Source organism: Podarcis melisellensis (genome assembly GCF_964234715.1).
Source record: "Podarcis melisellensis genome assembly, chromosome: 1".
Classification (NCBI taxonomy): domain Eukaryota; kingdom Metazoa; phylum Chordata; class Lepidosauria; order Squamata; family Lacertidae; genus Podarcis; species Podarcis melisellensis.
In genome coordinates, this window is record NC_138528.1 from 92,941,761 (window position 1) to 92,967,361 (window position 25,601).

The following is a 25,601-nucleotide window of genomic DNA, read 5'->3' on the forward strand; positions in this document are numbered from 1 at the left end:
GTGCATCCGAATGGAGAGCTACAACATAAACTATTTCTGCTGGTGCCATATGCAGAGATCAATCTTCCTCATGTTCCCAAGGAATCACAGGTAATCCAAGAACTTAGCAGAAAATAAGCAGAGGAATACCTTATAAATACTCCTTGCTCCATTCTAATTTAATTAGCCTTCAATTGTTTCAAGAAAATCCACAGAATCTGCATTTATTTAAGGTAAGCCTGCAGTTCTATTTGTAACCTCCCAACTGACAGGGGATCTATGCCCCTTGACTCCAGCCAAACAACATCCCCTTTTATTTAATTCCCCAGATTGCTGAACTTAGTGCTTCATTTTCCTTTAATGCCTCTCCCTGGTCTCCTGCCCCCTCAACTCCTGAGGTAACTCTATCTGGTGCTACGTTCCTAACCAGCCAAATCTTTTATGGATGGCTTAATTATTTTCTTTTCTCAAAAGAAAATCCAATATGATCTTTGATACATGGGAGAAAATAAAATGAATTGTTTGGAAAGATGCATTTGAAAGTGCAGGGGTGGAGTTTGGGAATAAGAATTTATGTAAGATCGCACGTTGCTGTCAGGCTTTTCTCCCCTCCCCTAGAATTTGTGTACGAGATTAAAAGAAATCCTTAAAACGGCTTTGATAGCTTCATACTTAGGCTGAGGGGAAGCAGATGCATTCTGCCCACAAGAAACAGTTCTAGACGTTTACTCTTGCAGGAAGAAAATGAAAGTTTGAGCAAAACATTTTGATACACTTACAGCATTGAGCAAGTCTCTTCTCCTTTTTTCTCTCTCTCTCCTTCTCATGGCGTTAGCATTCTTTGATTCAATTTATCTGTGCTAAAGCTTGACTAATATTTGCCAGATGCTTTTTGTAAAAAAAAAACCCCAAACAAACAATAATTTAGCCCCAAACTTGCAGTACTAAAACTGGTAGCATTTTTAATTTTTTTTTGGGGGGGGTCCTCAAATGCTTCTTTTAAAAAAGGTTATAGGATATAGGACAGAGTAAATAACATGTGAATGGTCTCCTTGGGGATGATTTCATGACTAAGATATTGGGTTGGATCCATCATATGTTTAAAGCCCTATTATACCACTTTAACAGCCATGGGGAATGCTGGGAACTGTAGTTTGTTAAGAGTGCTAGGAATTGTCTCCATGACATACCACTTTCCTGCCTCTTTTCTCTGCCCCCATTGCATCTGTTGAAAGCTCTTTGATGGGTTTGGAAACTCCTGAATGGAGTGCCATGCAGCCTGGAGGTGGAAATCAGAAAAAAACACAGGTGGAGGCCGCTGGTGAGAGGTGATTCCATCTCCCATTGAAGAACACCCCTCGCCCAATGCCATTCCACCTCTTCAGGAGGATCCTCAACATTCTGGAGAGGATTTTCAGATCTGGAGGGAACTGCAGTGGGGAGGGAAAATTCAGCTGCACAAGCGACCTTCATTTCATGCAACTCTGGATCTGACCTATTATTTGTTTATTGTTATTGTGACATTTTTTGTGCTACATTTCCTTCAAAGATTCCAGGGTCATCTACCTGGATCCCCTTCCATTTTACACTCATAACAAGCCTGTGAGGTAGGTTAGGTTGAAAGAAAGCGACTAGCCCAAGGTCACCCAGCACATTTCATGCTAGTCTGTCAATCTGACTACTGTTTATAAGCTTTAGGTCTATGCCGGTGCCTCAGTCCCCATTCCATACAACCTAGTGAAATTCAGTGTTGCTAGTCTGTTTTCCCAGACTTTCAACCTGAAGTCTTTTCTTCTTCTTCTTCATTTGCCGCACTGTTTTTCTTAATCTCCCATGATAAAAGCAACAAAGCAAATATACTGTTTCAGGTCAGTTCTGGCAAATATGAAACTGAAGAAAATGAGGAACATTTTTTATATATATAAAAAAATCTGTTTTGTAAAAGCCAGACTTATGTAATGAAACCAAATGTATAGACTGGAATTTTAAAAGAAATCCTAGCATGAAGATAAAAGGACATGAAAGATAGTAAATGCTGAAATGATACACCACATAATGGTACACTGTCAAGAACGAAAGATAACATGATAGCTTACAGAGTCATCTTAAAGCCTATAGAGGTACTTGACCCATAGTTTGGAAGGAAACAATCTTTTTGTTTCATCTGGCTCATATTAAAAATAGGAAAAACACAAACCTTTATTTTTTTCCACTCTCACACATATGGTTTAAAATCCATGCAATTTTTAACTGTCTAAAATTCTTTTAAAGCAACCTAAGACAGAAAGAATTATGAAATCACTTTTCCATTTCATTTAATGAAAAACTGCACCACCACTGTTGGTCTATGTGCTATCAATTTTAAAGCGAGCTGGGTTTCAATTGGTCCTGAGTGCAATCCATCATAAAATGGCACCCGATATGGATTAGCCAACTAGCTTACTGCTGATAAAAATGGAAAGTTCTTGGAACAACCATCTATATATAAAAATGCATAGGCTCTCAGCATAATTTCAATTATCTTCCATCTATACTTTTCTACATTTTTGACTCTGAAGATGTGCAAGCCATTCTAATGCACTCTAAAGGACAATACCCATGTCCATTTGTTGCTCAAATTCATTTTCTCCCCCATCCAGCGGTGGCCAACATGGTGCCCCCCAGATGTTTTGGATTAGAGCTTTTATGAGCCCCAGCCAGCATCGGGGGAAAGCACCACATAGCATTGTTATCTGTCTGATGCAACCCCATCTAATGAATTATAGGATATCCCCGTTCACATTATTGCAGCCACCTGCTAGTTGCTCAGATTCATTTTCTGGTAGCCGGCCCTGAGGAGTGGGGACACAGGATACCAGTGCTCCCCTTGCCCCCTTGCTTTCCTCTTCAAACCATGCCTCTCCTTCCTTTTGGCATCGCCCCTTTAAAGTAAAAAAAAAAAGCTTGACCACTATTCTAACCTCTATTGTCAAAGAAATGCAATACGATTGGAAGCACATGCCCACCCTGAAACTTCTGCAAGTGTGAACAGTATTGAAAGTCTAAGTGCCCTCATATCATCATGAACACAAATCATCACACATAATCAATAAAAAGGAGATCTGGAGGGGCTGTGGAAGTGGGTTGCTGGAAACATCTCTCCCCTCCTTAGGCTCAGATGACTCCTCTGCATAACTATGGCGGGCCTCCCACCTCCATTCTGCTCCACGGTGCACAAGTCCTCTCTCTCTCTCTCTCTCTCTCTCTCTCTCTCTCTCTCACACACACACACACACACACACACACACACACACACACAGACACACACCTGTGCACCTCTGTTTATAATGCAATCACTTCAAGTGTCAAGCAGGCTCCTTCAAGTACTGGGACAATACTACTCGATGCACAACTGCCTAGAATCAGTGACAGACTTTGAGGTGTCAAATTTCAGTGCTGTGCAATGCTAAAATTTGGTGCCCCTACCTCTTGTGGTCCATTCTACCACACCAATCATGCTACCCTAAAACTTCAGCCACAGGGTTCTCTGCAGTCCTAACTAAGAACGGGTGAGCTCACTCCATCAGAAATTGTACTTTGCTTGTCAAGTTCTGCTCCTGATTCTGGACTCCTCTCTGCCACAGTCTCTGCCAGCTGACTAAGCCCTGTTACCTCTTCAGCTTCTGACACCTCCTCTTCCCAGTCTTCTCCTCCCTCTTCTCCTTGTGACCACTCGTCATTGTCCCACTACCACTCCCCAGGCTCTGAGCTTTCTTTCCTTGGTGGTTCCCTAGCTGGTTCCTCTGTGTCCAACCAGTCCATGACATCACATATGCAGCAAAGGAGGGTCACCAAAAAAGAGGACAAGTGAGAACACGGATATGCATAAAATTTGCAGATGCTAATTTATATGTTAAGACAATTTAGACACAGTGGCCAGAATGCAACTTTGTGGGGGCAGACATATGCTTGCATAATGGGATCCCACCTTCTTCTCCTGCCTGCAGCCCTCATGTGCCCCCCAACATCTACATTATGATGGTGAATGGAGGACTTCACAGGTGAGGAGAGAAACATGAGGCCCTGTTGCCCAAGGGGAAGTCTATTCCACTCATGCACAGACAGCATAGGATGCAACCCAGAATTGCTGTAATTTAAGCAGAAATATACCTCACAGTGGGAACAAATGACCAATGTTGCTTGCTATCGATTGGCAATTTCAAGGTTCCTGCCTGCCGTTCTTATGGTTCTCCATCTTTTAACTGAACTTCGGACCAGGCAGCTCCTCCAACAGAGAACTCCTTGAAATGGAGACCTGTCCTCTGGCAGCCTTTCAAATAGAAAATGGTCCTCTGTAAAGTTGGACCCAGGAGCACTCTAATTTACACGTGTGACTCAACCTGCCATCGCATTCTGAAGCAGGGGAGTCCCAGGTGGGCAGTACTGCATGATTCTGCTGATCATGTAGTTTGACCCTGGAAGCAGGGATGGGAGAAAACTGTCAATTTCTGTGTCTCTCAGCTTCTTATGTTTTGAGTCTTAGGTTTAGTTCTCCACATTTCCACATCAGTTTGTGATTTTTTTTTAAAAAAAGAGGTCCTCATGAAATTTCACTAGCATTTTCACTCAAATTTCTTCTAAGATACACGTTCTATGAGGATTTGCCCTATACAGTGGTACCTCAGATTACATAAGTTTCAGGTTACATACGCTTCAGGCTACAGACTCCGCTAACCCAGAAATAGTACCTCGGGTTAAGAACTTTGCTTCAGGATGAGAACAGAAATCGTGCTCCGGTGGCGCGGCAGCAGCAGGAGGCCCCATTAGCTAAAGTGGTGCTTCAGGTTAAAAATAGTTTCAGGTTAAGAATGGACCTCCGGAACGAATTAAGTACTTAACCCGAGGTACCACTGTATACACATTTTTGCAAAACCATTTCCCTAATATAATGGATTTGTGTGTGTGTGTTATTTTCACTAATATATGCACAATTTACCCAATTATATGCATTTTTTTTTTTACACAATACATGGCTGGATAACTTCATTGCAAAATTCAGAGAAGTGTGAATTTCAAAGTGTGGCTGGTTCTCAGGCTTGTTTAGGACAGCTTGAATTAGGAAGAATTTCCTAAAGTGAGCTGAATCAAATTCAGACCCCATCCCTACCTTGAAGGCACACTTCCAAGACTAAAAGATAACTGATGTTGGTCATCAGTAGTGATCTCTTGGCTTGTTACGGCTGCTAATGGCATACGAGGGCCTGCCTTCTTTGTTAAGTCTAGGACACAAGTTAGAAGAACAAAATGAAAAATGAGGACTGAAGCATCCCCAGCTCACAACGATCACAATTTGCTACAAAGTCAAGCACTGCATTTTTAACATACACATCTCTATAGCATTAGAGGCCCAATGTAGAACTTTAGAGAGATGCATTTCAGGTTGTAGAAGTTGTCTTTGACTAAGCAACTGGAGATGTAACTGGAAAAGGGCCTCTGGGAAGAGTCCAAAAGCTCTCTCAAGGTGTTGAGAGCTTCTATCTCCCATCAATGACGCACAGAGATAAGGACACTCAGCACCTCCGAGGAGATATACAAAGTACTCCACTCCACCCACCAACTATAACACAATCCACTTAATCAGGACCCAGATGGATGGCCTGCTCTTTAAATGGGCTGATAGCCAGGGAATAGATTTAGTGCATCCTATTTCAATGGAGAAAGAATGGGTAATTGCTCACTTAATTGTGAAATATGTGTTTGGCTGGCAAGCCTGATGGCTGTGGGTTTATATTCACAATAGCTTACAGGTGTGATTCAGTATTTATTTGCATATATTTCTTGCTGCTTGTCTTTTTGTACGCCCCCACTTCTCTCTCTCTCTCTCTCTCTCTTTCTTTCTTTCTTTCTTTCTTTCTTTCTTTCTTTCTTTCCCCACTTCAATGCAGCTCTGGATTAAAAAAAACAACAGAAAAAACCACACAGCACATTGTTCATTGTTCAAGCAATTCAGGAAATAAAAGTAATTGTCTCGCAACACAATATATTCCTTGGAGCCTAATCAGAATGAAGAATGTGTTGGCACATTTCTCTTCCCAGCAGGGTCCGCACCAATTAAGAGGATTGCATATAAATCCTTTTAGTAAAGTACAATGGGAGGTAGAAATGCTTATAAAATATGGATTTCCCCCAAAATATCCCTTAAGTAATATCCAATATCAGATTGGAAGACCTTGTCTTCTCTCCTCTTTTATGAGTCATTTTCCTAAGCTGTTGCTCAGCATTATTTTATTTTTTACATTTTGAATGCTTAAAAGAATGATGTGTTTTCTTTTTCCTGCACCCAAATGAATAAAAAATAAAATTAAAAAATGAACCACAAAAAGATACAGTCCTTCACATTGATAGATGCAACTCTACAGCTATGGGACCATGCTGCCACTGGATTCCCAACATTACACTTTCATGGGTCCTCTTCTCTGAGTGACAGCAATTGAGATTTTTTTGTCCATGGGGTATAAGGAGAGGATACAGCTATAGCTGAGTCTGTCTTCTTCCTTAGTCCCTCAGGGACTTCAATGTCTGTATCTGGGTTCATTTACAACACTAGCTTGCTTTTAGGTGGCAAGGGGAAGATTTTGTGCATGGCCGACCTACAGCATCTTCAATTAAAACACCAGGAAGCTGGGGAAAGAATGGCAGGAATCAGGGCTTGGTTGGTTTCCATGCATCAAGGTGAAAAGAAGCAGACTTCCCTGCCACACCTCAACCCAGTACAAACCCATATGTGGTCTAGGGGAGAACTGGATTTTCAAGGGGCTTGATGTTTCCATCAAAAGTTTGGCTTTCAATAAGACAGAGGGTTGTATTCAACCAAGTTTCCCCATGCAACATAGCACCACAGATTTGTAGAGTTTGAAGGGACCATGAGGCTCATCTAGTCCAACCCACTGCAATGCAGGAATGTGCAGGTGGCCCAAACAGGGATTGAATCCACACCCTTGGTGTTATCAGCACTACACAACTGAGCTGACTCCAGCCTGGTCAACAGAACTTCCACCATCTTCCATCTCTCCCTTCTGCACTGGATTTTTTTTTTTGTTTCTTGGATTTCTGTCCCACCTTTTTCTCAATGGAGATGATGATGATTTGCACTCATTGTTTATGAAAATGAACATTACAATATGATGCTTATATTTTAATGTTTTAATGGAGTTGTTTTGCTGTGTGTTTTAATTGGTGTCATCTTTTCTTAATATACTTGTAAGCTGCTTAGAAACCTGTTTTGGCACTAAGCAGAGTGGGTTGTATTCCATGTATCGCTAAGGAGAATGTTCTGTCCGTTAAGTCATTTCTGCTTGCCTGACAGAACAATCTCTCCTCTATTACCTCCCTTCCTGTGCCCTGTTCTGGGGGTTTTCCTGATCCTCTGCAGCAGATTTGGGAAGGGTGTGGGGGCATGCAGGGGGAAAGTCCCATTGTGATAGCAGGAATCCTCAGGTTGGCTTCCACTAGTGGAACATCAGCTGATTGCAACCCCATATAAACAAACAGACCATGATATGATAATAAAATAGTAAGTTACACTCATTGTGCCTTCATGATGAAGACATTTCCACTGATATCTGCTAATGTGTAGCCTAAGCAAAAAAAAAGAAAGCCAGGAGGATGAAAGGCTTTCACAGCTGTGTTCATCACAGCCATAAACAAGGGGAGTGGACTGTGTCCTGTTAGAAATCTCCTGGAAGAAGAAGAAATCCCTCCTCCATCAGCTCCATCCTAATGAAGTAGGAGCAAGTGGGAGAGGAGAAGCAGGAATGGGATGGGACCAAGCAGAAAACACCCAATGCCTGCTTTTGTTGAAATGCTTCCATGGAGAGCCACCACTGGATTGACTAATGGAAGTCTAAAAGTCTTGCTTCTGTTGTGTAATCATAGCTTTATAGAGTAGCATTAAAGGGGTGGGAGGTTGCAGTCCAAAATATCTGGGGCACTCTTTTGTTTGCCTTTCCTCTGTTGGGATGAAAGCTTGGTTTGTATATTTATTAACCGAGGAAATCACATTTAATAGCTTTATTTTCATCATGTTTTGAGTTAAGATGCAGCAAATGTTCCTCATAATTCATGCTCAAATTTGAGAAAGGAGTCGCCGGTACTTGTTGGTGATATATAGCATTGATTCTTTGGTGAGTGGATCATTGTTTCTAGCACTAAGCGAGCATATCTTGTTCTTTCCATTTTTAAAAAATAAGAATAAAAAAGCCAATGAAATATTCTCCTGATGACCTCTCCTTTTAGTTGACAAGCGGTAGCCTTCATTAATCTGCTGCACGCGATAAAGTCAACCATTCAGCTGTCTGTCTGTAAACCCGACTCCTTTAATTGACAAAGCCCCTGCCATCAAAGTATTTGGTTTGCTTTTTTATTATCATGCTTAAAGCCTAAATAAAATTCAATCTTCTGCAGCAATATTGAGATATTACATCCAGATGAAGAGTGGGTGTCATAGAAGAACAGGCTGCTAGCAATATTCTCTAGGCATTTTGCCATCAACCTTGGTTAAAGTTGTAAACCTTAGGGTTTTTTTTTAAAACACACACATCCATACACAACTGAAAGTAGTTTTTGTGTGCCCTTCTGACATTAAAAAGGACCAGGGGACACTTCCCCAAGTTCTTGTTGTTTGTCTTTTTCTCCCTAAACATGGTTATTGGCATAGAAGAGAGAATGTTTATTGCAGTCCTCATTTCCTTATACAGAATTTGTTTTGTCTTCAGTCACTGCAGTGCCTTGTATAATGCATGTCAGAGACTGGGGGATGAGAGAGGAAAATATTTGGGGCGGCACTCAGATCTAGTTCCAGAATACCAAGGAAGTATGTAGTCAAAGGTGGAAACTTCACATTTCTTTCCTGTTAATTTCGTCAAGATGAGAGTGCACTATCTGGTTGTTGTTTTTTTAAGTGTCAGCAATGTGCGGAAGAGGATTCTATTGTGCAACAGCAAAATGTTTTCCCTGACTGTGCTTAATTATTGAAATAAGAAACATGGGAGGGGGGGCTGTATTCAAAACAAGCACCAGTCTTTGCACCCAGCTGACAGCACAGAGCTCTTCAATGGAAGAGGCTGGAAAGGCATGTCTGTTGCATGAATGTGGTTAGGAAAGAGAAAGAGAAAATACCTTTAAGAGAACAGCGCAAAGTGCTTTGCCCAGATAAAAGAGAGAAAGAGGGAGAGAGTGATGGCCAGCAACTTTTTTCCTAGGGAAATTCTGTGACATCCTGAACCAATCAAGGAAAACATGAACAGTAGAAATGGTAGTGTGTTGTGCCAGGAAACTAACAGAAAATCCAGCAAGGATGGGCTTGAATGTCTTCATTTTTTGGTGAAAACCACTTAAGCCTTCATAAATGTTGTGGAGTTAAGATTTATGGGACTGCAGTACAAAGTACTCACAGTGCTTAAATCCATATTGAAGGTTCACAACATATGCTAACGTAGCTTTAGATTCATTTCCATAGGCCTGAATGCACTATAGGTGTATATAGGCAGTCACAACATTCCTGTTGTAGGTTTATGCGGGAAACTCTAGAGTTAGTATATGACAAGGTGAACAACCTCCCCACCCCCCACCCCCAGTCCAAGGTCACCCAGTGAGCTTCATGGGATTTGAACCCTGCTTTTCCCTGTCTAGGTCCAGCACTCTAACCTCTACACCATACTGAATTCTCAGTCCTATGAAGGTCAGCTCAGAATTAAGTTGCACTGAGTTTAATGGGGTTACTTTCAAAAAGTATGCAAATGATTTTTTTTTTTTAATGGAACAATTGTTCTGGAAAACAAGTGAAAGTATTTCCTTTCTGACTTTAATGTATTATAGCCAGTTATTGGTTAGAATGTTGGAGCAGGACCCGGGAGACCTGGGACCAAATCCCTGCTCATCACTGGTTGAACTTGGGCCAGTCACTGCCTCTCAGTCCAGCCTACCTCACAGGATTGTTGTGAGGATAAAATGGGGAGGAGAGCCATATTTGCCACTCTGAACTCACTGAGTGTGCATGCTGAACCAGTTACTAGAAGTGATATGCTGGTAAAAGGATGTGTAGAAAGGATGAGGAAAGGCTGTGAATACAGTTCCTGAGAATTTGAGTAACAGAAAGAGGCTCTAAAGTTCAGGAGTAAAGCAGATGTTCTGAATGCAGAAGGTCCTGGGTTCAAATCCCTGTCATATCCAGTTAGAACATGACAGGAAAATCTTTGTGCTCAAGACCTGTGAGTGCCAGGGTAGAATATAGACCTTGTTATAAAACAGCGTTCTAGTTCCCAATTCAGGGCAATCTTAAAAAACCCCCAGATAAAATACAATTGGGGAAATATTTTACATTTCTTTCTTTTGGTCTGCCTCTGGTTGCCCAAATGATGCGCAAGCTCAGCTGTTTCTGAGCTCTTTCCCAAGTCGCCCTACATTTTTTGTTTCCTACCGCACTGTTATGTAGTGCTATGTAGATGTCTTCATCTTGCCTCTCTGCTCTCCATTTTAGATGTCATTGAACCTGATGATGTTTGTCATGTTTGTCTGTAAGTGTCATGAAAGAGCCTTCCTGCCTTCCAGGGGATGGCTTCTGTCTTCATAATTATTCCCCCCATCCCACCCTCCTGCATTGTAGGGACAAAGATCTACTGTTGCATGAAACTTGCCACGCCGTCTTTTGCAAGAGCAGCTCGTGCGCCAGCATATTTTCCTTCCATGAGTTGAAAAGAAAGTGGTAAGGGAGGGTGGATTGGAAAGAAAGGATGTAAAAATGTTGCCATAAGAAAGATGGATGAGATTGTGGCTTTAAGCAGATGTCAATATTGATTCGGAGTGGGGAAAAGCTGGCATAATTCATTTGAAGGCAGTAGAGCTACACTGATTTCAGCCCTGTTGACCACATTAAAAAAATTAACCTGACTCAACTGACTTTGCAATAATTGCACAACAATTGAGTAAAAGAGAAGCTTTTTTGGGTCTTTTCCCACACTCTAGTGTAAGAGAGACGTGGGTGGCGCTGTGGGTTAAACCACAGTGCCTAGAACTTGCCAATCAGAAGGTTGGCAGTTCGAATCCCTCTGACAGGGTGAGTTCCCATTGCTCGGTCCCTGCTCCTGCCAACCTAGCAGTTTGAAAGCACGTCAAAGTGCAAGTAGATAAATAGGTACCGCTCCAGCGGGAAGGTAAACAGTGTTTCCGTGCTCTGCTCTGGTTCGCCAGAAGTGGCTTAGTCATGCTGGCCACATGACCCGGAAGCTGTACGCTTCTTTGGACAGCCACATTTTTTGGGGTTATGAGAGAGGGAGAAAACCTTTTCTCTATTTGCTTTCTCCATGTCATGCATTTTGGTGACCTTCTATCATGACACCTCTTGATCATCTTTTCTCTAAAATAAAAAGACTCAAATGAAAAAAAGGAAGAAGTGTATCTTGTTTTGCATAGAATACACACACTCACAGATGAGAGAAAATATATACATTTTAAAAAAAACCTTGGAGAGCACTTTAATTCAAAAGCATGGTATGTTTCTGATTTCTGAAACTTTGAAAGCATAGTATGCTTCTGATTTCTGAATCTTTGAATATTCTTCAGATGAATCTGATCTATCCGGCTGGGAAAGGAAGAGATTGTGGCCAGCTCTCCTGAATGTTTTAGATGTTTTTGTTCATGTTACTTAAGTAAGCTGTTGTAAGTCAAAATCCCAGATCCCAAGATTTTCCATTGTTAAGACCCAAATCTGAACCCAGTCTACAAACTACTTCCGCATTAACATCCCCCTCTCCTTTCTACCAAGATTAACCTTATTTCTAGATGGCTTTTAAATAACATGCAAAATACACACACAGCTGCAGTGCATCTTGACATACTGGCTGTGGACAAATAAGAACAAGGGACATCAAAACCAGACATCCAACGTATCAAGTGTAATCAATCCTCTGGGACCAATCGGCTAGCTCCTTCCTCTTCTAACCTCAACCCCACACTAGGCCAAATAGTAAAAGCAGATGTCCTTTTTTAGAAGGTGGGGAGGGAATCGGAATTCCCACACCCATACTATTGTAGCAATATTTGGGGAACGTAGACCTGGGAAACATCCAACACGAGCTGCACAAAGCCCTCCAAGAATAATCCGGAGTGAAGGATTTCACTCAGAGTGAGAAGAGAGGAGCTGTTATAATGTGGAAGAAATTCAAATGCCATTGGAGAGCAAAGTGATATCTCAAATTGCTGTGATTTATCCAGCACCACTCACCTGACCCCACTCCTTTCAAATACCAAACTGACAAGCCAAGCTGTAATACTTAATAAGAGAAAGCCCTCTCACCTTCCATTCTACCATTTTCCCGTAGAACCCTTCAACCACTTAATCCTTGGTGCTTATGAGTTGTGCCTCTGAAATATATATTTCAGCAATTGCAGCAATTGTGCTCTATGTGCTGAGATGAAGCACTCCTGTCCCCTTACTATTTGGGGCATTTAGGCACCTTGAGATGGGGCAATCCCTCGTAAATGAGTTGTTGAAGCCTGGATTTTCTCTGTGTGTGATTGGCACACAAGGATCAGCACATTCATAAGTATACATATTATGCTTTTTATAGTTATAGCGCTGTTTCCTATCCACCCCAGTGGGCATCCCTTGACGGAATTATTTCATGCTGTGTGTTCATCATTCTACCCTCCATTACCTTTTCCAATTCTGGGCAAGTGCACAGATATTCCTGTACCTGTGCACACATGCCCCTTTAGTAATTCTCTCCCTACAGGAAATGCAGAAGAGCAAACATGACCAGCTCCAAATTATCATATCTTACAATGGACACATTGGAGGTGTGTCCTTTTCTTTCTTCCTTTTTGAAAGGTGGGCAGCATCCACTTCCATTTGGTGGTTGTTGTTTTATTTTTACACACACACACACACACACACACACACACACACACACACACATATATATATATAATACAGAAGCTTTGCACAAGACTGATATTTAGCTCTACTGAATGTCTGATAAAAACCTAATGTATCTTCTGTGATTACAGTCTTCAGGGTAATCCCCCACATTTTTAAAGATTAGGTCCTCTGAACTGAGTTGCTGAAATTCCAGAATGCCTTCTGCACACTTGTTAGGGTCACCAGAAACAAAAAAGGGCTAGGTGAGGAGCAGGGCAATAGCCACAGAGGCCACTCACTGAAACGGTCCCACCACACACATGAGAGACTTCCCCCAAAACTGGTTTCACACTGGTTTTGGGAGCCAGCATGGTGTAGTGGTTAAGAGCAGTGGACTTGTAATCTGGTGAACTGGGTTTGCGTCTCCGCTCCTCCACAAGCAGCTGCTGGGTGACCTTGGGCTAGTCACACTTCTCTGAAGTCTCTCAGACTCACTCATCTCACAGAGTGTTTGTTGTGGGGGAGGAAGGGAAAGGAGATTTTTAGCTGCTTTGAGTCTCCTTAAGAGGAGTGAAAGGCGGGATATCAAGTCCAAACTCTTCTTCTGTGAGTGAGGTTATATACCAGGTGACTTTTACTTAACAGATCCTCCACAGTAAGAAGAAATCAGAATTATTATTATTTTTAAAAAAGTATGGGCTGGCATTTTGAACATGTGGATGGCATAAAAGGTTGCTTGCATGAGCGGCACTGATTCCACAGTAAATCTTCAACGTGAATCATATTGTGAGGTTCACAGGTGATCACTTTACCAAGCACTGACTAGACTCTTGGTCTGTGTAGCTTCAAGAAGGTGGCCACATCATGTGCTTTCAGGGACCATTCTGAAACATGAGGCAAGGAGGGAGCTTTAGTTTAACATCTGAGCTTAAGCTCTCTGTGGGTATGCAATGTCATTCTTCTCTATGCGTGAGGAAAAGTATGACTCTTGTGGTGGCAAGTACCACCTTTCAGCACACACAGGGTCCATGCAAGCAACCAAGTGTTTGCACATAGGCATGATTCGATTCTCATGAGATGTACACTCAGAATGCAAACTCTGGTAGAGATGCTCTACTGAATTTATAAATGTTAGCTGCATCCTCCCACCATGATCACAGTCCTTCCACCTCGACCCTATGAATACAGAGGAACAACATGTTACATACTCAAATGTAATAGTCAGTTGACTTTCCCCTACCAAGCAAGAACACCTTCAGGATGCAATTCCAGCTCTGGGTGGCTGAGGAGTAATGGGATACTGTGCATGGTGGGTGTGGAATACCTTCTGGATTTTTGGTTCTAGGCTAGCCTGCACTCTTAGGTTCTAAATGCCATTAGGACAAGAATATTGTAGATTTGGAAAACCGTGGCCATTTCAATGCAAGAGTGACCATATCCCTAAAAATTGTTATTCAGATGATAGTTTTAAGCTGCCACGCCTGTGAACTGGAAAGGTGGCACTGAGTCAAGTTTCTGGTTCAGATGTTCCCTGCTACAAATTGGATGTTCAGATCTTTCCTCATTTCTGCTTTGAGTAATATCCAACATTAGTCATATTCAGAGGAGCCCCATTAGCTGGAATTGTGTGTGTGTGTGTGTGTGTGTGTATGTGTGTGTATATATATATATATATATATATATATATATATATATATATATATATATAATATATATATATGAATATGAATAGCAGGGAATTGGACTCTTTGTAAACAGAGTGTGGACAAAACCTTTTGTATGTCAGTCACTTCCAAATACCATTGCCACTTTCAAAACACATAGTAACAGCAAGCTCCTAAGAGTCCTTCCCCTTTGGAAGGCATTTGTTTCTCAGAAGTCTTCACTTTTGTTTCAGTGCTGACACAATTTGCAAGTATAGTATCCAGAATGCAACAATTTGTATCTTGGAGAATGGGTTCATGGAAATATTGGGTGATATCCAACTAATGTGTCCTGTCAGTGTAAGGATTTCTGCTTATGCAACAGCACTTGCACAGATCTTCTCCAGAGGGTGGATTGGGGGGCAGGAACAGGTGTGTGTGTGGGGGGGGGGGAGGGAGTCCTGTTGTGGAAGCAGAAATCTTTGCATGGACAGGAAAGGTTACTCAGTGCTACTTTGGATACCTTGTCTCAGATAGCATTCATTGCTATTGTGATTTTTTTTGTAGAATCAGTTGCTCAAATGTCAGGGCACTTATTGGGAATTGTCTGTGATATGAACAGTGGCAAGTGATACCTGCCTGAATAATTTTGTGTACCTTAAAAAGAAAAGAAAAGATATTTGAGGGTAATTGAATGCAGCACAACTCCTGCAAGGAGGAAATAGTTAACTCATATAAAAATTAATAAGTAAATAAGTAGACAATTGTATCAAACCTTTACTCAGCAAGGTCCTGCCATTTTAATTGGAGTATAGGTAAAGGTAAAGGTAAAGGGACCCCTGACCATTAGGTCCAGTTGTGGACAACTCTGGGGTTGCGGCACTCATCTCGCTTTATTGGCTGAGGGAGCCGACGTACATCTTCCAGGTCATGTGGCCAGCATGACTAAGCCACTTCTGGCGAACCAGAACAGCGCACGGAAACGCCGTTTACCTTCCTGCCGGAGCAGTACCTATTTATCTACTTGCACTTTGATGTGCTTTGGAACTGCTAGGTTGGCAGGAGTAGGGACCGAGCAACGGTAGCTCACCCCGTCACGGGGAGTCAAACCGCCAATCTTCTGATTGGAAAATCCTAGGCTCTGTGGTTTAACCCACAGCGCCACCCGGGTCCCTATAATTGGAGTATATAGCTAAGCAAATGGAAAGAAAGAAAGAGATGGGGGAACAGAAGCAAGAGGAGGAAAGAAGATCGATTGTATATATGGTTGAGATATCAGTTTATGCCATACACACTGAAGAGGATGTCAAGTGGGGGTCAAGTGGAAGCAAACTTGAACCATTACATGCCACATTATCCTTCTTCTCCATTAGATCTGTTTATCAAGAAAGAAACAACTTGAAACCGAAAAGCTGAACTAAATAAGCACATGGAAGGTTATATTCAATAGATCTCCTCTGAATCTAGAGTGAAAGCCAGCTCCATTCTCTATGGATACATTTCTCTGCACATGTAGCTGGGAGTCGCTTCCTTTGATCATAGTGAAGCTTTTTCTCTTTTCTTTTCAACCAAAAATAATAATATTATTTGCAAATTTAACAAAAAGAAAGTGGGTGAAATAGGTAAAGGTAAAGGATCCAGTCAAAGGCGACTATGGGGTTGTGGCGCTCATCTCGCTTTCAGGCGGAGGGAACCAGCGTTTGTCCACAAACAGCTTTCCGGGTCATGTGGCCAGCATGACTAAACCTCTTCTGGTGCAACAGGACACCAGGACAGAAGCCAGAGTGCATGGAAATGCCATTTACCTGGGATTGTGTAAGACCGCCCTGATAGCATCATGAGCACATATAATCATCATCAATGCACCATAAAAAAGGATACCAGCTCCTTGAAATTCCTTTGAACATTAAAGGTCTCATCCAGTGCATTCTCCTCTGCAACACAAAAATAATATATACAAAGCAAACTCTGTTGTTAAGTCTGGAGAGCAGGACACCCTGATAGAAATATTTGGACCATTCTGTTCCTGTGATATCTATCTGGTTGTTGTTTTTTATATATAATGCTGTTGCCTGTCACAGTTGCAGCCAGTAAACCATTCTACACATCAGGCCTGACTTCTCTTGGAAGGAAAGGGAGCTGTTTTCCCCATTCACACATAGTTTCTCTCTTTCTCTCTCTCTGGGGGTATCTGACGACATAGCCTTAGTCCTCAGACAAGGAATATTGTACGCTAGCTGGGTTGGGAAAGCCCTCTGCATGCTACAGTGGACATGTTTATGTAGTATAGGCTAAGGAAAAGCAGAGAACTTCATTCCTGTCTGATGCTCAGAATATAAATCTGTCATGACGGCCTTCAGAAGATATTTTGGCTAGGGAGTAATGAAGTGAAGTAAATGCTCGGAGTAAACTGATATGAGACATGACTGGGGAATTAGAAAAGTACAGAGATTAAGAAGGCATTTCAGCCTGAATTTTTAATGGTGCAAATATATATATATATATTAAAAAATCCACCCTCTATGTATGGCTTGTTGTAATCCAGCTCTGCAAAAATCAGCAAGCTTTTTTGTCAATTGCCACTCTCTTCAGTGTGCACAATGGCTGGGTTGTGCCAACAGTGAGGGGAGTGATCTGGCAAGTTCTAACTCCTTTGCCTTCTTTAACAATTGTCACTCTAAATATTGCTTAAGCAAGAATGCTGCCACAGAAGTCACCAATGTGCTTCTCACCCCCTACTTTCTGGATTGGGAACAGAAGGAAATCTAGTGGCAGCAAGAAAATACATGAATAAGAAAACAAAAACAAATTACAACTATGGGCAGGACCCAACATACAACATCACATTAACACAACGACCACAGGAAAGGTCAACATTTAAAATAACCTCAGCTTCCTCTATCACGTTTTTCCGCATATTGCTTCTGATGCTTTTCTGAACTAGCTTCCAAGGTAAGACACATATAAATATTATAGCCTTTTCACTGCATACTGTCATGATCAAGTAGCTTCAACAGCGTCTGATGGGAAGAAAATTTGACTGGAGAGGAATATTACGATTTCTAACATTGACTCTCTCCCCCCCGCACCTTCCCTGCAAGAAACTCAGGGTGATATGCATGCTGGTCACCTCATTTCAGCCTTGCAGTAGTCCTGGGATATAAGTTAAGTGGAGATATGATTGCTGCATGAACATTGCCCAGCGAACCATTACACAATACATCCCCTTGGAGTATCTGTAAAGTTTAGGACGGGGCTTGGATAAATCAATGCACTTGATTACCCACACAGACTTAGTGTTGATTGAGATCACAGCTCTGAGAGTTTATTATATTTGTATTCTGGCAACATAGGGTGGCATTCACCTAAATATTTGCATTAATGCAATGATTAGCACCAGCACAACTAGACTTCTCCCTCCCCCCTGCACATGCCCCACACCCTCCCCAGATCTACTATGGAGAGTTGGGGAAACCCACAGAACAGATTTAGGGTGTGTGCTGGGGGAAGCAAGGGAGAGAGGCACAAGAAGAAATCATTGCCCTGACAGAACATTCTCCTTCATGCTACATTAAATAGAACTCAAGGAGGATCTATGGAGCTGTAGCACTGAAGTTCTGAACCCAGTACTGTGAGCTGCATAAAAGGAGGGGTTCGTGGTTTAGTGGTAGAACACATCTTCCAAATGTATGAGGGTTCTTCCTTCCCAGTGTGAAAGAGGAAATGCCTCTAACAGAGATCTAGTGTCACAATCTGTTGATCTAAATCAGGGCTTCCCAAACTTGGGTCTCCAGTTGTTTTTGGATTACAACTTCCATCATCCTGAGCTAGCAGGACCAGTGGTCAGGGGTGATGGGAATTGTAGTCCAAAACTAGCTGGAGATCCAAGTTTGGAAAACTCTGATCTAAACCAGTACCAACTAATCTAAACCTCTAAACCAGCGTATGTATGTATGTATGTGTGTGTGTGTGTGTGTGTGTGTGTGTATATATATATAACCATTTTTCTAATCAGATTGGAGTGTGAGAGGAAACGAGCTACCCATCAACCATAGTTTTAAAATGTAAATGATAGACCAGTGATTATCTGTGAACAAGCCAAACCAAACAACTACTTTCTTAACATTTTCTTTTCTTATCTTACTCTGCTGTTGATTATCAAAACAAGAGCTAACACGTTGTTGGCCTCCTTTCAAATATCTGGCTACTGTTTAGGATAAATTATTACCAAAGCTACTCCAGCGAACATATAGTGGGACAAGTGAGTGCTTTAAAAGTTTCTTTGTGGTCAAAGTGAAAGGGGATTGGGGGACAAGTGCTGCCCTTCAGAGTTAGAATCAGATAAGTGTGGCAGAGAAAAACACCCACCCAAATCCACAGATGAACCAGCCAGGCACCGTATGTTTAAATGCAGCAGCAGCTCGTCTTTCATGAGAAAAGTCTCTAATCAGCAGCTTTGATTAAAAGGGACTCTGCCAAGATTGAAATTATAGATGTGCACATGAGTAATGATACATTAGGTCAGAGGTTCCCCAACTGGGGCTTGATTGACCTGCTAGAGAAAGGGTGCGATAAGTCTATGGTGTGCAGGGGTGCGGGCAGAATTCCTTAATCGGAGCACACACACAGAAAAGAAAAAGAAGGAGATCTACTTCCACCTAGAATTAAAGGCCTTTCCCTGGATATCCACATGCTTAACTAATCCGTCGCAAATGCAGCACCAGGGAGATGCAACGGGGTGAAAGATGGGAAAGGAAGCAAAAAGTGGTTTTCCTTCTTCCAATCTTTCTTTCCCTTCCCTAAAGGCAGAGGTGTGTGGATAAGAGAAAAAGAGCCCAGGTGCTATTCAACTAAGTTTTTCTCAGAGTTCAGTTTCCCCCCCACTGAAATTGAAGGACCTAATTTAGACATGTTCACTGGTTTCAGTGGCTTACTCTGAATAAAAATTGGCTGTGAACACACATTTTATTCTAGCATCCGTGGAGACTTGGGGTTTCCTCCCCACCCCCAATGCGGACCACATGCAATCTAGATCTATTGCAGGTTTTTTTGCCCCTGAGAAATTGGTTTCATTCCAAAAATAAAAGTCTTGTTGCAGGCTGATTCTACATCATCCTGCAGTACTCCTATTTGAAAACAGGCTCCGACAGTCCCAGTAATTGGGGGATGTATCCACACCTGCCCAATGACATTATGGATGGGCACGCACCAAAATCACAACCACCACTTCCTTGTTTGTTCACCTGGAGCAGGGGCAGGAAGGAAAACCTAATCCAGGGAAGGATTTTTACATTTGCATCAAGTAAGCATACCCAGTAGCCTCTGGATAGAAAGCAGGGTGACCATGTGCCTGCAAATTTAGCTGATTCTGCCAAAAGGTTGTAGTCATATTTAGATTCCTCATAAGTGTCAGTGAGGAACACAGGACTTCATTTTCAATGGAGCTGTTTAGAACCTAAATAACAAGTAAAAGTAATCAGAGTGCAGAGAGACTCAGTATCAAGTTATTCACTGTCTCGTAGACTGTCTTGGAGTCCTGGTCTTTGCCCTTTTGAGGCTGGGTGATGTCTGAGTAAATGGCTTTCTCACTCTTTTTTCTGGTTCTCCACATCTTCTTATCATCTCTTTACAATGGATTTTGTTTGGGGAGGGGCACAGTGTGTAGATGGTTTGGGGTGCTTCCCTCCTTTGGTACTCTTTGCTGTTGAGTTTCTTTTTTTCCCCAAATGAATTTTTATTGTTTTCCTTACATATTCTTTCCCAACAAATTGTAATAGCACCATACATTCCCTTTGACTCTGCCGAGTCGCGACCCCCCTCCCTCCCCACAACTGGTATATTTATCCTCTTTCCATCACTCACATCATTCTCATATCAGTACAATTATACATTGGAGGTATTATGTCAATCCTGCTATTGTCTTGACCTCTTTACAATTCTGCTTTAAATATTCAATAAATTTACTCCAGTTATTTTGGTATCTTTGATCTCCCTGGTCCCGGATCCTCCCTGACAGTTTGGCAAGTTCTGCATATTCTGTCAACTTCGCCTGCCACTCCTGAATAGTTGGTATATCTTGTACTTTCCATCTTTGGGCCAGAAGGGTCCTCGCGGCAGCTGTAGCATACATGAACAAATTTTGATCTTCTCTTTTAATTTCTGTTCCTATTAAGCCTAATAGACACGCTTCCAGTCTTTTAGGGAAAGTATATCTAAATATTCTTTGCTGTTGAGTTTCTAGTTGAGAATTCTTGGGAAGATTTTTGGTTTGAGAGTGAACAATTTGGCACAATTCTTCAGGCTCGGCCCAGTCTGCAAAATCCAGTTTTTGCTTTCTGCAGCTGCTGCCAAACAAAGCACATGTCCTGTTTTCAAGGCTTTGCACAAAACCCACCACAGGGGTGGGAACTTGTGACTCCCCCCCCCATGATGCTGGACTTCAATTCCCATCATCTCTGACTATTGGCCATTTTGGCTGTGGCTGATTGGAGCTGGGGTCCAACAACCACTAGAAGGCCTGGTGTGTGTCTGTAGTTTCATTTCTAGCCAGTTTAGGGATTGGAATAAGGAGATAAATCAATCACACATTGGACTGGGATAAAGGAAATAGTAAAACAGCAAGACTGCATAAGACAACTCTCTGAGGAAGAGCTATGTGTAGGTACTTGTCTCCCATCGAAGCCTGCAGCTCAGCAGGTTTGAAACAAACCACAAAAGCAAAGAGTGGTGGAAATGCGACTTTCTCAAGGCAGAGATTCACACAGGAAAGGAGCCAAAAATGGGCTACTCTGGGTGAAACATGACAGTCAGAGGGTATGAGTTGCCTGCTTAACAACAAAGAAGGTAGGATCACACTAACAGAGTTGAACAGGCGGCAAACTCCTGTGAGTTTGTGGCTTCTCCCATAATAATCACATTGTTACTTGCTCTTTTCATGTTGAAGTATGATTACAGATAGCAAAAGTACACCTCCTTGTCCTATGGATCTGCTCACCATATGTATGGTCTGCTCTATAGTGATTCTGCTGGGTTTCCAGATTTAAATAATATTTCACTGCTACTTAATGTGCTCCAGCCTAAACCAGCCAAGGAAATTGAGCTGTAAATCATGGCTATTGACACATTGTGAAGAAAGAAAGAGAGAGATTTTGCAGGGCAGCAAAATAAACAGTATGGTTGTTGCCGTTGTTTTTTAAAAATTGGAACATTGAATCAAGGTCTTCTTGCTATTAACAACACAAAAACCCTTCACATATTTTTTTTAAAAAAACAGCAGAGATTGCAGCCTTGTCTCAACAACTTGTGAGCTCAGAACTCGTATCTATATTTATTTATTTGATTTGATTTATATACCACCCTTTATCAAAAGTTCCCATGGTGGTGGTGATGCCAAGGAGTGTTCAGTTTCACCTTCTCTTCCTAAACCGCTTTATTGGCATGGGAGGAAGAAGTGCCACTAGAAAACAAGCTGTGCTTGAGGAAACCTGCTACTCCCCCCTGGAAACCCATCAATGCCCTCCTCTCTCGATGAACTTTGTAAGGGGATGCTATTTCAAGGCAGCCTTCAATGTCTTTGTGATATCACCATCCAATACACTGATTCCATTCCTCTTCTCACAGCCATTTGGACAACTGTATTTCTAGCACACAACTTTGTGGACCAGGCGGAGGCTGGGCTGGTATGTGGCCAGCACTAGGATGGGAGGAAGTGGGTGATACAATGCTGCCTTTGAACAGAAGTTGCTCTCCGGTCAGTGGATTTGAAGCAAAATACATTTTTAAAAGGACAGAAAGAAGTCAACTAGGGAAAACAGAGAGCACAAAGACAGTGGGAGAGATTCCTGCTTTTCCTTATCTGAGAAGAGGGCTGGGTGTGAATGTTGTAAACGTGACCTTGAAGTTGGGTCTAGCAATGGACCAAGAGCCTGTGGGGTTGGCAAAGAATTAGTTCAGGTTGGTAAGCTACAATACCCATCAACTGCAGTCAACATGGGCCAATGGTCAAGGCTGATCAGACTTATGATCCAACAGCATCTAGAGAGCCAAAGGGTCCCCAACCCTGCAGCAGTGTAATACTCTTATAGCACTCGGTTCCAATTAGCAATCTAGCATCAGTATGGAGAAGTGCCATAGCTCAGTGGTAGTGCATCTGTTTTGCATGCCGAGGCTCTCAGGTTCAACCCTCCAGCAACTGCAGTTCTGGTTGAAATCTTGGAGAACTGCTGTCAAATTGTGTAGTTGAAACTGAGCTGAATGAGCCAATATAAGGCAGCTTCCTATTTATTAGCTCCAGTTTCAAAATGGTCTTCAGAAGCAGTCCTGCATAGAATGCATTGCAGTAGTCTGACCAGAGTCTCACACTTGTAGGCTGCACTTCCCACGCACCCTTTCCCTAAGTTGACAACCATCTCCATAAATCACTGTGCTAATTCCTAAATGATATCAATGAAATAAGCATCCCTAACTTTGTGTTGAATTATGGCCAAAGTCTAACCCAGCTGTGTTACAGATGTTGTGACTTCAGCAACTATGAATGCCCTAGATTACTTTGGAGTTGACAAGGGGCTGGCCAGTTACAAATTAACAACTCATTATCACCAGTAGCTACTTAGTGCTAATTTAAAGCTTTCAGGATGAATTGCCTGCTTAGCTTTAGACACTGCATGAATGTTCACAGGTCTGAACAGCTGATTAGGGCTAAACAGCTTTTCTCTATCAGTGAAGAGATCACCCTTTTTGAATCCTATTTCTTAGCTCAGTAACATGGATTAGATACACCATTCAGCAGCCTAAGGCATGTTCTTGAGATCACTTAGAGCGGTTTGGTTAACTTGTTAACATAATTTAAATAGCTTTCTGTTGGTACAATTGGAGCAAATAACACCATGACTTGGCTTCCATGCAGTCTGTGGAAAATCACACTTCCCCTCCAGTGATTGTTTAAGAAAGTAATCCCAGGTTTTTTTTTAGCATCTTCCATCCCCCACTGCTAAAGCTCATCTTATTTAGTACACAAGTCTTCAATCTTTCACCTTCTTACATGGAGTTTCCTTCTTTAATTTATATATATATGCATGTCTTTCTTCAACTTTATCTCCCCAGCCCCTAGTAAATTTATTCTCTCTCTCAAGCACCCCTTCCATCACTCAGATAGATAGATGATAGATAGATAGATAGATAGATAGATAGATAGATAGATAGATATAAATAGATAGATAGATAGATATAAATAGATAGATAGATAGATAGATTATCTATCTATCATCTATCTATCTATCTATCTATTTATCTATATCTATCTATCTATCTATCTATCTAATCTATCTATCATCTATCTATCATCTATCTATCATATCTATCTATCTATCTATCATCTATCTATCTATCATCTATCTATCTATCTATCTATCTATCTATCTATCTATCTATCTATCTATCTATCTATCATCTATCTATCTCTATCATCTATCTATCTATCTATCTATCTATCTATCTATCTATCTATCTATCTATCTATCTATCTATCTATCTATCTATCTATCTATCTATCTATCTATATCTATCTATCATCTATCTAATCTATCATCTATCTATCTATCTATCTATCTATCTATCTATCTATCTATCTATCATCTATCTATCTATCTATCTAATCTATCATCTATCTATCTATCTATCTATCTTTCTATCTATCATCTATCTATCATCTATCTATCAATCATCTATATCTATCTATCTATCTATATCTATCTATCTATCTATCTATCTATCTATCATCTATCTATCTATCATCTATCTATCTATCAATCATCTATCTATCTATCATCTATCTATCATCTATCTATCTATCTATCTATCTATCTATCTATCTATCATCTATCTATCTATCTATCATCTATCTATCTATCTATCTATCTATCTATCTATCTATCTATCATCTATCTATCTATATCTATCATCTATCATCTATCTATCTATCATCTATCATCTGTCTATCTATCTATCATCTATCTATCTATCTATCTATCTATCTATCTATCTATCTATCTATCTTTCTATCTATCTATCTATCTATCTATATCATCTATCTATATCTATCTATCTATCTATCTATCTATCTATCTATCTATCTATCATCTATCATCTATCTATCTATCTAGTGTGTGGCTGCATTTACACACCCCCCCCCCCCAGAATCCTGGGTACTGAAGTTTACCTACACAAAGCTACAGCACCCTTAACTCAACTACATTTCCCATAATTCTTGTGGTGATGCTTAAAATGTATAGGCTGGCATGCAGCTAGGTTTTTCTCAATGAGTACACTTATTGAAATTAATGGACCTCACTTAGTCATGTTCATTAATTTTAATGGGCCTTCTCTGAGTAAAACCTAGCTAAATACCACCCATGGTGTGTACGCAACCTAATGCTGTGTATATTAGGGGAAAAGAGGGAGAATGCCAGCTGTGTTAAACAAAATATAGTTGTGATGAATACGGCTGTTGAATCGTATTTAATTGTTTAAAGGGTACATTTTAATTATGACTTACGATTATGGTTAAAATTGATTGCATTCAATTTCTTTGCTTGTAATTTGCTTTTACGTGGAATGATATCCAACACCTTCTATACTTGAATAAATTTTCAAGGGTCCATTGAATATTCACCATTACCTGGTATATGTAAACCTTTGCAAATATTGGGGAGAACTATTGCAAGCAAAATGATTGATCCCAGGAAATGCTTACAGGTGCAGGTGTGCATAGTTAGAAACTGTTTTGAGTGCTATCCTCAGCTGACGAGAAACACTAAGTAGGGTAGTCTAAATATTCCGGCTCTTCCTTGTGATTAATATGTGAATGTTTCAAGAAAAGACATACAAAAGGAGAAAAGGAAATACATAAACAGGACAATGAACATAGCAGCGAGTCCATGAAAAGCATGGACAAGACAGGGCACAAAAGGTCAAAAACTGGACAAGGAAAAGATTAATATTTGCTCCATGTCCTTCTGTTGTCTGAATCACCTGGAGCAGGCAGACCTGGACTTCGTTACAGGTAAATAATTACAGTTGTATCTGCC